The 15,500-nt window shown below is 49.2% G+C and overlaps 6 non-coding genes and 2 pseudogenes across 6 annotated transcripts; all 8 read left to right on the top strand.

The window, feature by feature from the left end:
- Window positions 1–856: 856 nt before the first annotated feature.
- Window positions 857–1,047, top strand: LOC141188270 (U2 spliceosomal RNA). Its single transcript, XR_012262378.1, has one exon. It is a non-coding gene; the product is annotated as a U2 spliceosomal RNA (small nuclear RNA).
- A 1,119-nt stretch (window positions 1,048–2,166) lies between these two features.
- LOC141188268 (U2 spliceosomal RNA) lies at window positions 2,167–2,357 on the top strand. The gene has a single exon (XR_012262377.1). It is a non-coding gene; the product is annotated as a U2 spliceosomal RNA (small nuclear RNA).
- A 1,122-nt stretch (window positions 2,358–3,479) lies between these two features.
- On the top strand, window positions 3,480–3,670 carry LOC141188267 (U2 spliceosomal RNA). The gene has a single exon (XR_012262376.1). It is a non-coding gene; the product is annotated as a U2 spliceosomal RNA (small nuclear RNA).
- Window positions 3,671–4,791: 1,121 nt separating this feature from the next.
- LOC141188266 (U2 spliceosomal RNA) lies at window positions 4,792–4,982 on the top strand. The gene has a single exon (XR_012262375.1). It is a non-coding gene; the product is annotated as a U2 spliceosomal RNA (small nuclear RNA).
- Window positions 4,983–6,103: 1,121 nt separating this feature from the next.
- LOC141188265 (U2 spliceosomal RNA) lies at window positions 6,104–6,294 on the top strand. The gene has a single exon (XR_012262374.1). It is a non-coding gene; the product is annotated as a U2 spliceosomal RNA (small nuclear RNA).
- Window positions 6,295–7,415: 1,121 nt separating this feature from the next.
- Window positions 7,416–7,513, top strand: LOC141186043 (U2 spliceosomal RNA; annotated as a pseudogene).
- Window positions 7,514–13,052: 5,539 nt separating this feature from the next.
- LOC141185900 (U2 spliceosomal RNA) lies at window positions 13,053–13,253 on the top strand (annotated as a pseudogene).
- Window positions 13,254–14,371: 1,118 nt separating this feature from the next.
- LOC141188264 (U2 spliceosomal RNA) lies at window positions 14,372–14,562 on the top strand. The gene has a single exon (XR_012262373.1). It is a non-coding gene; the product is annotated as a U2 spliceosomal RNA (small nuclear RNA).
- Window positions 14,563–15,500: the final 938 nt, after the last annotated feature.

Here is a 15,500-nt window from a genome sequence, read left to right as displayed (position 1 = left end):
CATATTAGGCAAGCATTTTGGAGCTTTCACCTAAATAACTACAGGTGGTGAGATAAGCTGCACAATATAATTGACCTTTCAGTATATTGTTGCACACACACCATCTATTTAGCAAATGCCCTTGTTATCAACAGCAGCCTTTTAAACTCACCTGAGCTAACAGGTATGTGAGCTGGTTACTCTGCTGCGCTTAAAATTTCTTTTTTGGTTTGCTACAATGCCTTTTCTGAAACGTTGTCTCCCTCTGCTGGAACACTGACTTCTTTCATTTAATGCCTGCAGACTATAAAAGAGAAACCAACCCAAAAAGTTTGGTTGATTAGTCTGTGGCATTCTTTTAAACTGTTGCTTATGGCGGTCTCTGTGAGCTTCTCAGTGACATTCAGCCATCCAGGTATCCCGCCTGCAGTAGACGGAATGTGGCAATGGAACGCTGGCTGCGCGTGTCATAATAGGCTCTAAGCCTTTATATACCTGCGCACAGCAGCAGCCACCTTCAGTCTGCTGCTGGACAGCCAGCAGCAGCAGCAGGAGAGGTAATTAATCAGCAACCCTCCTGCTAAGGGTAGACAGCTGCTCGTTCCACCGCCCCCCCCGCCTTAATTGGTTCTCCTCCCTTCCAACGGTGTTGAGGCGGGTGGGAACAGCCGGGGGTTGAGGGTACTGTGCTAAAAGAGGTGGAGTTATGCAGATCTAAAACGCGTGGATTGCAGCAGCAGCAAGCCGAAAAGTGCAGGCATGTGAGGGATCTAGAGGTTGACAGCATGTCTTCTTAACGGGAGTCCAGGTGGCCATCTCCACAAATGGACTTTTCAGAATCCTTGGGTGGCACCGTAGTCGGAAACCAATTCTGGTTATCGCTTCTCGGCCTTTTGGCTAAGATCAAGTGTAGTATCTGTTCTTATCAGTTTAATATCTGATACGTCCCCTATCTGGGGACCATATATTAAATGGATTTTTAGAACAGGGAGATGGAAAAAGAGCTTGCTCTGTCCACTCCACGCATTGACCTGGTATTGCAGTATCTCCAGGACCGGTGCACCCCTTCTTTAATGCAGTTTCTAAAATCAGAAAGAATTGAATTCAATGCTTTTTGTTCATTTTGCTTGTTTGTCGGATTTTGGGATGGACTCTTTGGCTTTGCTTTTCTTCTCCTCATTGGATTTTTCATGTTAAAAGTTGCAGAAGCCAGATGACAAGCTCATTTTGGTTCAACTTCAGCAACTGTGCATTGCATTGCCATGTAATGTAATGTAATGCAATGCTATCTATCTAGCTCTCCCTCTATACTTCCTTTTGGATAAACAGACATATTAGGCAAGCATTTTGGAGCTTTCACCTAAATAACTACAGGTGGTGAGATAAGCTGCACAATATAATTGACCTTTCAGTATATTGTTGCACACACACCATCTATTTAGCAAATGCCCTTGTTATCAACAGCAGCCTTTTAAACTCACCTGAGCTAACAGGTATGTGAGCTGGTTACTCTGCTGCGCTTAAAATTTCTTTTTTGGTTTGCTACAATGCCTTTTCTGAAACGTTGTCTCCCTCTGCTGGAACACTGACTTCTTTCATTTAATGCCTGCAGACTATAAAAGAGAAACCAACCCAAAAAGTTTGGTTGATTAGTCTGTGGCATTCTTTTAAACTGTTGCTTATGGCGGTCTCTGTGAGCTTCTCAGTGACATTCAGCCATCCAGGTATCCCGCCTGCAGTAGACGGAATGTGGCAATGGAACGCTGGCTGCGCGTGTCATAATAGGCTCTGAGCCTTTATATACCTGCGCACAGCAGCAGCCACCTTCAGTCTGCTGCTGGACAGCCAGCAGCAGCAGCAGCAGGAGAGGTAATTAATCAGCAACCCTCCTGCTAAGGGTAGACAGCTGCTCGTTCCACCCCCCCCCGCCTTAATTGGTTCTCCTCCCTTCCAACGGTGTTGAGGCGGGTGGGAACAGCCGGGGGTTGAGGGTACTGTGCTAAAAGAGGTGGAGTTATGCAGATCTAAAACGCGTGGATTGCAGCAGCAGCAAGCCGAAAAGTGCAGGCATGTGAGGGATCTAGAGGTTGACAGCATGTCTTCTTAACGGGAGTCCAGGTGGCCATCTCCACAAATGGACTTTTCAGAATCCTTGGGTGGCACCGTAGTCGGAAACCAATTCTGGTTATCGCTTCTCGGCCTTTTGGCTAAGATCAAGTGTAGTATCTGTTCTTATCAGTTTAATATCTGATACGTCCCCTATCTGGGGACCATATATTAAATGGATTTTTAGAACAGGGAGATGGAAAAAGAGCTTGCTCTGTCCACTCCACGCATTGACCTGGTATTGCAGTATCTCCAGGACCGGTGCACCCCTTCTTTAATGCAGTTTCTAAAATCAGAAAGAATTGAATTCAATGCTTTTTGTTCATTTTGCTTGTTTGTCGGATTTTGGGATGGACTCTTTGGCTTTGCTTTTCTTCTCCTCATTGGATTTTTCATGTTAAAAGTTGCAGAAGCCAGATGACAAGCTCATTTTGGTTCAACTTCAGCAACTGTGCATTGCATTGCCATGTAATGTAATGTAATGCAATGCTATCTATCTAGCTCTCCCTCTATACTTCCTTTTGGATAAACAGACATATTAGGCAAGCATTTTGGAGCTTTCACCTAAATAACTACAGGTGGTGAGATAAGCTGCACAATATAATTGACCTTTCAGTATATTGTTGCACACACACCATCTATTTAGCAAATGCCCTTGTTATCAACAGCAGCCTTTTAAACTCACCTGAGCTAACAGGTATGTGAGCTGGTTACTCTGCTGCGCTTAAAATTTCTTTTTTGGTTTGCTACAATGCCTTTTCTGAAACGTTGTCTCCCTCTGCTGGAACACTGACTTCTTTCATTTAATGCCTGCAGACTATAAAAGAGAAACCAACCCAAAAAGTTTGGTTGATTAGTCTGTGGCATTCTTTTAAACTGTTGCTTATGGCGGTCTCTGTGAGCTTCTCAGTGACATTCAGCCATCCAGGTATCCCGCCTGCAGTAGACGGAATGTGGCAATGGAACGCTGGCTGCGCGTGTCATAATAGGCTCTGAGCCTTTATATACCTGCGCACAGCAGCAGCCACCTTCAGTCTGCTGCTGGACAGCCAGCAGCAGCAGCAGCAGGAGAGGTAATTAATCAGCAACCCTCCTGCTAAGGGTAGACAGCTGCTCGTTCCACCCCCCCCCCCCGCCTTAATTGGTTCTCCTCCCTTCCAACGGTGTTGAGGCGGGTGGGAACAGCCGGGGGTTGAGGGTACTGTGCTAAAAGAGGTGGAGTTATGCAGATCTAAAACGCGTGGATTGCAGCAGCAGCAAGCCGAAAAGTGCAGGCATGTGAGGGATCTAGAGGTTGACAGCATGTCTTCTTAACGGGAGTCCAGGTGGCCATCTCCACAAATGGACTTTTCAGAATCCTTGGGTGGCACCGTAGTCGGAAACCAATTCTGGTTATCGCTTCTCGGCCTTTTGGCTAAGATCAAGTGTAGTATCTGTTCTTATCAGTTTAATATCTGATACGTCCCCTATCTGGGGACCATATATTAAATGGATTTTTAGAACAGGGAGATGGAAAAAGAGCTTGCTCTGTCCACTCCACGCATTGACCTGGTATTGCAGTATCTCCAGGACCGGTGCACCCCTTCTTTAATGCAGTTTCTAAAATCAGAAAGAATTGAATTCAATGCTTTTTGTTCATTTTGCTTGTTTGTCGGATTTTGGGATGGACTCTTTGGCTTTGCTTTTCTTCTCCTCATTGGATTTTTCATGTTAAAAGTTGCAGAAGCCAGATGACAAGCTCATTTTGGTTCAACTTCAGCAACTGTGCATTGCATTGCCATGTAATGTAATGTAATGCAATGCTATCTATCTAGCTCTCCCTCTATACTTCCTTTTGGATAAACAGACATATTAGGCAAGCATTTTGGAGCTTTCACCTAAATAACTACAGGTGGTGAGATAAGCTGCACAATATAATTGACCTTTCAGTATATTGTTGCACACACACCATCTATTTAGCAAATGCCCTTGTTATCAACAGCAGCCTTTTAAACTCACCTGAGCTAACAGGTATGTGAGCTGGTTACTCTGCTGCGCTTAAAATTTCTTTTTTGGTTTGCTACAATGCCTTTTCTGAAACGTTGTCTCCCTCTGCTGGAACACTGACTTCTTTCATTTAATGCCTGCAGACTATAAAAGAGAAACCAACCCAAAAAGTTTGGTTGATTAGTCTGTGGCATTCTTTTAAACTGTTGCTTATGGCGGTCTCTGTGAGCTTCTCAGTGACATTCAGCCATCCAGGTATCCCGCCTGCAGTAGACGGAATGTGGCAATGGAACGCTGGCTGCGCGTGTCATAATAGGCTCTGAGCCTTTATATACCTGCGCACAGCAGCAGCCACCTTCAGTCTGCTGCTGGACAGCCAGCAGCAGCAGCAGCAGGAGAGGTAATTAATCAGCAACCCTCCTGCTAAGGGTAGACAGCTGCTCGTTCCACCCCCCCCCCCGCCTTAATTGGTTCTCCTCCCTTCCAACGGTGTTGAGGCGGGTGGGAACAGCCGGGGGTTGAGGGTACTGTGCTAAAAGAGGTGGAGTTATGCAGATCTAAAACGCGTGGATTGCAGCAGCAGCAAGCCGAAAAGTGCAGGCATGTGAGGGATCTAGAGGTTGACAGCATGTCTTCTTAACGGGAGTCCAGGTGGCCATCTCCACAAATGGACTTTTCAGAATCCTTGGGTGGCACCGTAGTCGGAAACCAATTCTGGTTATCGCTTCTCGGCCTTTTGGCTAAGATCAAGTGTAGTATCTGTTCTTATCAGTTTAATATCTGATACGTCCCCTATCTGGGGACCATATATTAAATGGATTTTTAGAACAGGGAGATGGAAAAAGAGCTTGCTCTGTCCACTCCACGCATTGACCTGGTATTGCAGTATCTCCAGGACCGGTGCACCCCTTCTTTAATGCAGTTTCTAAAATCAGAAAGAATTGAATTCAATGCTTTTTGTTCATTTTGCTTGTTTGTCGGATTTTGGGATGGACTCTTTGGCTTTGCTTTTCTTCTCCTCATTGGATTTTTCATGTTAAAAGTTGCAGAAGCCAGATGACAAGCTCATTTTGGTTCAACTTCAGCAACTGTGCATTGCATTGCCATGTAATGTAATGTAATGCAATGCTATCTATCTAGCTCTCCCTCTATACTTCCTTTTGGATAAACAGACATATTAGGCAAGCATTTTGGAGCTTTCACCTAAATAACTACAGGTGGTGAGATAAGCTGCACAATATAATTGACCTTTCAGTATATTGTTGCACACACACCATCTATTTAGCAAATGCCCTTGTTATCAACAGCAGCCTTTTAAACTCACCTGAGCTAACAGGTATGTGAGCTGGTTACTCTGCTGCGCTTAAAATTTCTTTTTTGGTTTGCTACAATGCCTTTTCTGAAACGTTGTCTCCCTCTGCTGGAACACTGACTTCTTTCATTTAATGCCTGCAGACTATAAAAGAGAAACCAACCCAAAAAGTTTGGTTGATTAGTCTGTGGCATTCTTTTAAACTGTTGCTTATGGCGGTCTCTGTGAGCTTCTCAGTGACATTCAGCCATCCAGGTATCCCGCCTGCAGTAGACGGAATGTGGCAATGGAACGCTGGCTGCGCGTGTCATAATAGGCTCTGAGCCTTTATATACCTGCGCACAGCAGCAGCCACCTTCAGTCTGCTGCTGGACAGCCAGCAGCAGCAGCAGCAGGAGAGATAATTAATCAGCAACCCTCCTGCTAAGGGTAGACAGCTGCTCGTTCCACCCCCCCCCCCGCCTTAATTGGTTCTCCTCCCTTCCAACGGTGTTGAGGCGGGTGGGAACAGCCGGGGGTTGAGGGTACTGTGCTAAAAGAGGTGGAGTTATGCAGATCTAAAACGCGTGGATTGCAGCAGCAGCAAGCCGAAAAGTGCAGGCATGTGAGGGATCTAGAGGTTGACAGCATGTCTTCTTAACGGGAGTCCAGGTGGCCATCTCCACAAATGGACTTTTCAGAATCCTTGGGTGGCACCGTAGTCGGAAACCAATTCTGGTTATCGCTTCTCGGCCTTTTGGCTAAGATCAAGTGTAGTATCTGTTCTTATCAGTTTAATATCTGATACGTCCCCTATCTGGGGACCATATATTAAATGGATTTTTAGAACAGGGAGATGGAAAAAGAGCTTGCTCTGTCCACTCCACGCATTGACCTGGTATTGCAGTATCTCCAGGACCGGTGCACCCCTTCTTTAATGCAGTTTCTAAAATCAGAAAGAATTGAATTCAATGCTTTTTGTTCATTTTGCTTGTTTGTCGGATTTTGGGATGGACTCTTTGGCTTTGCTTTTCTTCTCCTCATTGGATTTTTCATGTTAAAAGTTGCAGAAGCCAGATGACAAGCTCATTTTGGTTCAACTTCAGCAACTGTGCATTGCATTGCCATGTAATGTAATGTAATGCAATGCTATCTATCTAGCTCTCCCTCTATACTTCCTTTTGGATAAACAGACATATTAGGCAAGCATTTTGGAGCTTTCACCTAAATAACTACAGGTGGTGAGATAAGCTGCACAATATAATTGACCTTTCAGTATATTGTTGCACACACACCATCTATTTAGCAAATGCCCTTGTTATCAACAGCAGCCTTTTAAACTCACCTGAGCTAACAGGTATGTGAGCTGGTTACTCTGCTGCGCTTAAAATTTCTTTTTTGGTTTGCTACAATGCCTTTTCTGAAACGTTGTCTCCCTCTGCTGGAACACTGACTTCTTTCATTTAATGCCTGCAGACTATAAAAGAGAAACCAACCCAAAAAGTTTGGTTGATTAGTCTGTGGCATTCTTTTAAACTGTTGCTTATGGCGGTCTCTGTGAGCTTCTCAGTGACATTCAGCCATCCAGGTATCCCGCCTGCAGTAGAGGGAATGTGGCAATGGAACGCTGGCTGCGCGTGTCATAATAGGCTCTGAGCCTTTATATACCTGCGCACAGCAGCAGCCACCTTCAGTCTGCTGCTGGACAGCCAGCAGCAGCAGCAGCAGGAGAGGTAATTAATCAGCAACCCTCCTGCTAAGGGTAGACAGCTGCTCGTTCCACCCCCCCCCCCGCCTTAATTGGTTCTCCTCCCTTCCAACGGTGTTGAGGCGGGTGGGAACAGCCGGGGGTTGAGGGTACTGTGCTAAAAGAGGTGGAGTTATGCAGATCTAAAACGCGTGGATTGCAGCAGCAGCAAGCCGAAAAGTGCAGGCATGTGAGGGATCTAGAGGTTGACAGCATGTCTTCTTAACGGGAGTCCAGGTGGCCATCTCCACAAATGGACTTTTCAGAATCCTTGGGTGGCACCGTAGTCGGAAACCAATTCTGGTTATCGCTTCTCGGCCTTTTGGCTAAGATCAAGTGTAGTATCTGTTCTTTTAAGAACACAAGAGCTACGATCTACACTTGACGAGAGCGATCGAACTCAGAAGGAGAAGAGCTTCGGAGCCCAGCTGACATCGGAGAAGGAAGGCGGATATCGGTGGGAGGAAGAAGCTCTAAAGAATCCAGCAGAAGACGAAGACTCGGAGAAGAATTGGGCTGTCCTGTGGAATCTTCGAGGAAGAAAATCATCGAGACAAAGACCTTTCGGGGAATTTGTCCAGAACACGACGGGAGAAGAATCTGCATAGCTCCACCCATTCCGGGAAGAGTTCCAGATCCAGCTCCAAGAAGTAACTGCAGGAGGAAAGCCATGGCAAGCGCTGCGAGGAAGGCCGAAAAGAAGAGCCTGGAGCCGGGGACAGCCAGGAGGGCCCAGCCAGGAGCCGATTCTGACCCCAAGGACTCTGCCTCCACGAATGGCCAGCAGAAGGGACCCCAGAAGCCCCGCCACGAAGCTCCAGCCCTGGAGCCATGGATGCGGCAGACGGTGGCCCTGAAGCTGAAGGAAGTGGATGGGAGGGTGCCGGACATGTCCTCGGACGTGTTCTGCCAGAAGATGCTGCTGGATCGAGGCTTCTCCAGGTCGGACACCCTCAGCATCCAGACCTTCTTGACGGGGATCTTCTTCGTCACCTTCGCCACTGTGAACACCTGCAGGAGGTTCTGGGAAATGGTAAGCGCAAAAGGACCGGATAATTCTTTCTCTGCCTTTACAGGTAGCTGCCCTATCCAGAGGGACGAAAGGAGGATCACGGTCTCCATGCGCAACCCGCACACCCCAGGCCAAGACATCTGTACCTTCCTGAGACGCTTCTGTTTGGTTGTGAAGGAACCCTGTCACATCCTGAATGGACTCGGCTTCTGGACAGGTAAGTGGTCGGTGACCGTTAGACTTCACAGGGACCTGGCGTACTCAGACGGACTTCGGCACCTGCCCCCGACATTCTCCCTGGGCAACTCCTACGGCCTCATCTATTACCCGGACATGCCGCGGAACTGCAGGAGATGCGGCAAGAACGGCCACGAGATGAAGAACTGCAAGGAGGATGCCTGCAGGATTTGTCGAGTGACGGGACACAGCTCGAAGGACTGCCCGAAGAAGACGTCCTGCAACCTGTGTGGGCTGGCGGCTCATCTGTACAAGGATTGCCCCAAGCGTGAGAGATCCTGGGCATCGGTGGTTGCGACGACCCCTGCTCCGGAGGACAAGGCCCCGACGACCAGGCCTGTGAAGGTCAAGGACGCGACGACGAAGGCCCCAGCGGCCAAGGCCGAGACGACCAAGGCCAAAGCGGTCAAGGAGTCGGTGGCCAAAGCCGCAGCGACGGTCCCAGCAGCTCCGAAGCAGAAGAAAAAGTCAAAGGAGGGTAAGAGTTCTGTCACCCCTCTCTCGATCCCTCCCCCTGCCACCCCTGTCCAATCCCCCCCCACCCCGGCCACCCCTGCTGAGGATTCCACTTCCTCTTCCTCCTTCCCCTACTCCTCAGCAGGTGTCCTTTCCCCTGCCCCGGCAGCCACTCTCCCTCCCCAGACCATGGTAGCGGTGGAATTAACCTTTCCTCCACCTGCCGCTATCTATTCCGAGGAGGATTTTCCCCTTCTTGTCTCCCCAGTTCCAACTCGGGGAAAGAGGAAGGTGGAGGACAGCCCTGCTACTGAATCCTCCAAAAAGAAGATTCTGGATTTCGTAGGCGAAAAGGAGGATACCCTCCCTGAGCCAGAAGAGATGGAGCACATGGTTGAGACCCTGGTGGCCGAGCCAGAAGAGGAGGAACTGGTGGTCGCCGAGATCGAGGCCGCGCTGCTTGACCAGATGGAGGAAGAGGGCCTGCTGGTGATCCCGTCACCAGCAGTCAACACCGACGAGGGACCACCCGACCGGAGTGGTAACTAAGGTGTATTGCCTGCGCTTTTTCTTTTTTCCCTACATGATGGCTAATATTAACTTATTTTCCATTAATGTCAGGAGCATCAAGGACAAGTTCAGACGTCAGACTATTTATGCCTTCCTTACTTCCCAGTTGTGTGATGTTTATATGTTGCAGGAATGTTCCCTTCCCTCCTCTAGGTCCTTCAAACATCTGGCCAGGGAGTGGTCCCACGGTCCATCCTACTGGTCCGGTGGGGGTGACTGCAAGTCTGCGGGGGTCGCAATTCTGATCAGGGGGGCGCATTCACGCTTGAGTCCGTCCAGGAGCTCATCTGCGGCAGGGCTCTTGTTGTAGATGGCAACTGGGCGGGAGAACCTGTCAGGTTCATCAACGTGTATGCGTCCCCACTGAAGAATGAGCGTTTGGAGCTTTTCCAGACCCTGCGGCTTCAGCTTGCCACCACCAGGACCTTAGTGATGGCCGGGGATTTCAACTGCCCCATCGAGGAGGATGGTCGTAGTTCTGGCACATCTGCCAAGTTGGACATCACGTCCAAGCTGCTCATCGAGATGGTAACCGAGGCCTCTCTTCAGGACGTGGTGGGCTCCATGGGGAGAGGCTCCACAAACTATTCGTGGAGCCGACCCGATGGCTCACTCCGCTCCAGGATTGACTTTGTGTTCACTTCTCGGGCAGTCAGGCAGAGTAGGCACTCGATGGTCCCCTGCTTCTTCTCCGACCACAGAGCCATTCACTTACAAGGTGTCCTCGGCGACGGTTTTCCGTCCGGCCCCGGCTCCTGGAAGCTGAATTGTGCTCTGCTGGCTCAGGATGAAGTCGTGGAGGAGCTGAGAGCAGCCTACGCAATGTGGCAGTCCTACAAGGGTAGCTTCCAAACAGTCTCTGATTGGTGGGAATATGTTAAACTTGAGTTTCGCTGTTTCTTTCAGGCCAAGGGTCGACAACAGGCGTGTGAGAAGAGGAGGGACTTCAGAGGGCTGCAGCGCGAGCTGCGGTCGCTGCAGGACCTTCTTCACTGCGGCTGGGACGTGAGGGAGGAGCTGGAGGAGACCAAGAAGAGCCTGAAAAGGCACTTTGAGGAGGAGTCCAAGCGAATCGTCTTCCGTTCCAAAGTGGAGAATCTGGAGAAGGGTGAGAAATGTAACTCATTCTTTTTCAGGAAACTTCATGCCGGTCACACGCCCCTGAACGAGCTGCGAGACGAGAGCGGAAACATGCGACGTGGGAAGGAGGACGTGATGAGGGTCGTCAGCGACTTCTACAGCGAACTCTACTCCCACAAGACTACCGACCCCGACGCTGCTGATAAGTTCCTGTCAGGTATCACTAACCATCTTGATCCTGCAGGCACGGCAGCCTTGGACAAACCTCTGATGGTGGGCGAATTGCTCTCTGCCGCTAAATCCTTTAGGACCGGCAGGACCCCGGGCAGTGATGGTCTTCCAGCGGAGCTCTATGTAGCGCTGGGAGACCTCATCTGTCCGGACCTGTTGGACCTGTACGAGGAGATGGTGGTGGAGGGTAGAATGCCTCCATCTTTGAGGGAAGGAATGGTCACGATCCTGTACAAGCGGAAGGGAGAGAGGTGCGACCTGAGGAATTGGCGTCCCATCACTCTGCTCAACGTGGACTACAAGATCCTGGCCAAGACGATGGCGACACGACTTAAGACGGTCATCGGACGGATTATCCACCCGGACCAGACCTGCGGCATCCCTGGACGTCGCATCGCAGACAGCCTCGCTCTCGTGCGGGACACGGTCGAGTACATCAAGGTCCGCCGCGCACACGCGGCCCTGGTCTCCTTGGATCAGGAGAAGGCCTTCGACCGGGTTTCCCACGAGTTCATGGGCCGAGCTCTGCACCGGTTAGGTTTGGGTAACATGTTTTGTTCGTATGTCCGTCTGATGTATTTTGATATCCACAGCTCGGTGTTGGTGAACGGCTGGAAGACTGACCCCTTCCCTGTCCTCTCTGGGGTCAGACAAGGCTGCCCTCTATCACCTCTTCTTTTTGTTTGTGTTATAGAACTCTTCGCAGAGGCTATCCGGCAGAATGGAGAGATCAGAGGGATCACCGCACCGGGTCCGGGACGACACGAGGTCAAGTGCTCGCTCTACATGGACGACGTCACCGTCTTCTGCGCTGATCGTGGTTCAGTCGACGCCCTCGTCCAGACGTGTGAGAGGTTCGGCCGGGCTTCAGGGGCCAAAGTCAACTGCAGGAAGTCGGAAGCCATGCTCTTCGGGGATTGGCAGCCGGCCTCCTCCGCCCCCTTCCCCTTCAACATTCAACCGGATTTCCTCAAGGTGCTGGGAGTCTGGTTCGGGAAGGAAGGAGCGGCCCTCAAGTCCTGGCAAGAACGCTTGGCCAAGGTGAAGCAACGGATCGGACTCTGGAGCCTCAGACACCTCACTTGTGAGGGTAAGGCACTCGTCCTGCGTAATGAGGTCCTGCCCGTCTTGCAGTACACGGCGCAGGCCTGGCCCCCACACGTCACTGTGTGCAGGGCCATTACCAGGACAGTGTTTCACTTTGTCTGGGGATCCAAGATGGACAGAGTCAGGCGGGCCGTCATGTACAAGGAGCCTCGCAAGGGTGGGAAGGGCGTTCCAGATATCCCCACCCTCCTGCGATCCTCTTTTGTGTGTGATTGTGTCCGCCGGACTTTGCAAGTCAAGAATGGCTCCGCGGGCAGGTCCATGTCTCGCTTCTTCCTGCTTCCTCTTTGGAGGCGACTCGGCTGGGACAAGTGGGACAGCTCCTTCCCCTACAACTGGACGACGCCATGGTTCTACGGAGACGTCGTTCGATTTGTGGGGGAACATCAACTGGAGGGACTCAAGCCCGACTTGTGGAAGCCCAAAACTATCCACAAGCTCATCAGAGCCAAGGATGACGTGGAGAACATCACAGGACTTCACCAGGACACGCTGGAGACTGTGTGGACAAATGTGTCGTCTGACAGGCTGACCAACGGGCACAAGGACTTGTCGTGGATGGCGATTCAGGGCGGACTGCCCGTCCGGTCATTCATGCATGCCCGGAACCTGTGCAAGACCCGGTACTGCCAAAGGTGCCCCTTCGTGGAGGAAACATCTTTGCACACTTTTTGGGACTGCGGATTTGCACAGCGCCTGTTGACTGCCCTTGAGGACGACCTGAGGAACTCTGTCCCCAGGGCGAGCCTATCGCACCATTCTGTGTTTTACGGACTCTTCCCTGGGGTTCATACCGTCGGAGCCATCCAGGAGGCTTGGCGCCTTATGAACTGCTTCAAGGATGCCGTTTGGGTCGCCAGGAACCGGCTCATCTTGAGGAGGGAGAGGATGTCCATCCAGGACTGCCGCAGGCTGATCCACAGCCTGCTCAGAGACTATTCCATCGTGGACAGTCCGGAGGACGAGGATGAGGACTAAACCCCTCCTCCCCCTCTCCCCTTATGTGTCTTGTCTTTCAATAAAGCTTCGGGCCTGTGATTTTCCCCTCCCCATCCCCATTTTCCCAATCCCCATCCCTTTTCACGGTTCGTCGTACTGTATTGATTGACATGCTTTTTCTTTCAGATTGAGTGTTTTGTGTAGCATAGGGGTGTGATGTGTCTAGTTAGTGCGTCGTATCCTCATGCTATGTAAATATGATGTAGAATTCTGTGTGTACTGGGCTGCGGCACTGTACACTGTCTGTTAACTTATTTTTTTGTGCTAATAAAAGATATATTCAATAAAAAAAAAAAAATTCTGTTCTTATCAGTTTAATATCTGATACGTCCCCTATCTGGGGACCATATATTAAATGGATTTTTAGAACAGGGAGATGGAAAAAGAGCTTGCTCTGTCCACTCCACGCATTGACCTGGTATTGCAGTATCTCCAGGACCGGTGCACCCCTTCTTTAATGCAGTTTCTAAAATCAGAAAGAATTGAATTCAATGCTTTTTGTTCATTTTGCTTGTTTGTCGGATTTTGGGATGGACTCTTTGGCTTTGCTTTTCTTCTCCTCATTGGATTTTTCATGTTAAAAGTTGCAGAAGCCAGATGACAAGCTCATTTTGGTTCAACTTCAGCAACTGTGCATTGCATTGCCATGTAATGTAATGTAATGCAATGCTATCTATCTAGCTCTCCCTCTATACTTCCTTTTGGATAAACAGACATATTAGGCAAGCATTTTGGAGCTTTCACCTAAATAACTACAGGTGGTGAGATAAGCTGCACAATATAATTGACCTTTCAGTATATTGTTGCACACACACCATCTATTTAGCAAATGCCCTTGTTATCAACAGCAGCCTTTTAAACTCACCTGAGCTAACAGGTATGTGAGCTGGTTACTCTGCTGCGCTTAAAATTTCTTTTTTGGTTTGCTACAATGCCTTTTCTGAAACGTTGTCTCCCTCTGCTGGAACACTGACTTCTTTCATTTAATGCCTGCAGACTATAAAAGAGAAACCAACCCAAAAAGTTTGGTTGATTAGTCTGTGTCATTCTTTTAAACTGTTGCTTATGGCGGTCTCTGTGAGCTTCTCAGTGACATTCAGCCATCCAGGTATCCCGCCTGCAGTAGACGGAATGTGGCAATGGAACGCTGGCTGCGCGTGTCATAATAGGCTCTGAGCCTTTATATACCTGCGCACAGCAGCAGCCACCTTCAGTCTGCTGCTGGACAGACAGCAGCAGCAGCAGGAGAGGTAATTAATCAGCAACCCTCCTGCTAAGGGTAGACAGCTGCTCGTTCCACCCCCCCCCCCGCCTTAATTGGTTCTCCTCCCTTCCAACGGTGTTGAGGCGGGTGGGAACAGCCGGGGGTTGAGGGTACTGTGCTAAAAGAGGTGGAGTTATGCAGATCTAAAACGCGTGGATTGCAGCAGCAGCAAGCCGAAAAGTGCAGGCATGTGAGGGATCTAGAGGTTGACAGCATGTCTTCTTAACGGGAGTCCAGGTGGCCATCTCCACAAATGGACTTTTCAGAATCCTTGGGTGGCACCGTAGTCGGAAACCAATTCTGGTTATCGCTTCTCGGCCTTTTGGCTAAGATCAAGTGTAGTATCTGTTCTTATCAGTTTAATATCTGATACGTCCCCTATCTGGGGACCATATATTAAATGGATTTTTAGAACAGGGAGATGGAAAAAGAGCTTGCTCTGTCCACTCCACGCATTGACCTGGTATTGCAGTATCTCCAGGACCGGTGCACCCCTTCTTTAATGCAGTTTCTAAAATCAGAAAGAATTGAATTCAATGCTTTTTGTTCATTTTGCTTGTTTGTTGGATTTTGGGATGGACTCTTTGGCTTTGCTTTTCTTCTCCTCATTGGATTTTTCATGTTAAAAGTTGCAGAAGCCAGATGACAAGCTCATTTTGGTTCAACTTCAGCAACTGTGCATTGCATTGCCATGTAATGTAATGTAATGCAATGCTATCTATCTAGCTCTCCCTCTATACTTCCTTTTGGATAAACAGACATATTAGGCAAGCATTTTGGAGCTTTCACCTAAATAACTACAGGTGGTGAGATAAGCTGCACAATATAATTGACCTTTCAGTATATTGTTGCACACACACCATCTATTTAGCAAATGCCCTTGTTATCAACAGCAGCCTTTTAAACTCACCTGAGCTAACAGGTATGTGAGCTGGTTACTCTGCTGCGCTTAAAATTTCTTTTTTGGTTTGCTACAATGCCTTTTCTGAAACGTTGTCTCCCTCTGCTGGAACACTGACTTCTTTCATTTAATGCCTGCAGACTATAAAAGAGAAACCAACCCAAAAAGTTTGGTTGATTAGTCTGTGGCATTCTTTTAAACTGTTGCTTATGGCGGTCTCTGTGAGCTTCTCAGTGACATTCAGCCATCCAGGTATCCCGCCTGCAGTAGACGGAATGTGGCAATGGAACGCTGGCTGCGCGTGTCATAATAGGCTCTGAGCCTTTATATACATGCGCACAGCAGCAGCCACCTTCAGTCTGCTGCTGGACAGCCAGCAGCAGCAGCAGCAGGAGAGGTAATTAATCAGCAACCCTCCTGCTAAGGGTAGACAGCTGCTCGTTCCACCCCCCCCGCCTTAATTGGTACTCCTCCCTTCCAACGGTGTTGAGGCGGGTGGGAACAGCCGGGGGTTGAGGGTACTGTGCTAAAAGA

This window comes from Phyllobates terribilis, unplaced genomic scaffold, assembly GCF_046119375.1.
Source record: "Phyllobates terribilis strain yellow unplaced genomic scaffold, ASM4611937v1 Scaffold_40__1_contigs__length_11209783, whole genome shotgun sequence".
NCBI classification, from domain to species: Eukaryota; Metazoa; Chordata; class Amphibia; order Anura; family Dendrobatidae; genus Phyllobates; species Phyllobates terribilis.
Note: the sequence above shows the minus strand (reverse complement) of the source record. Positions and strands in the feature narration are given on the sequence as shown.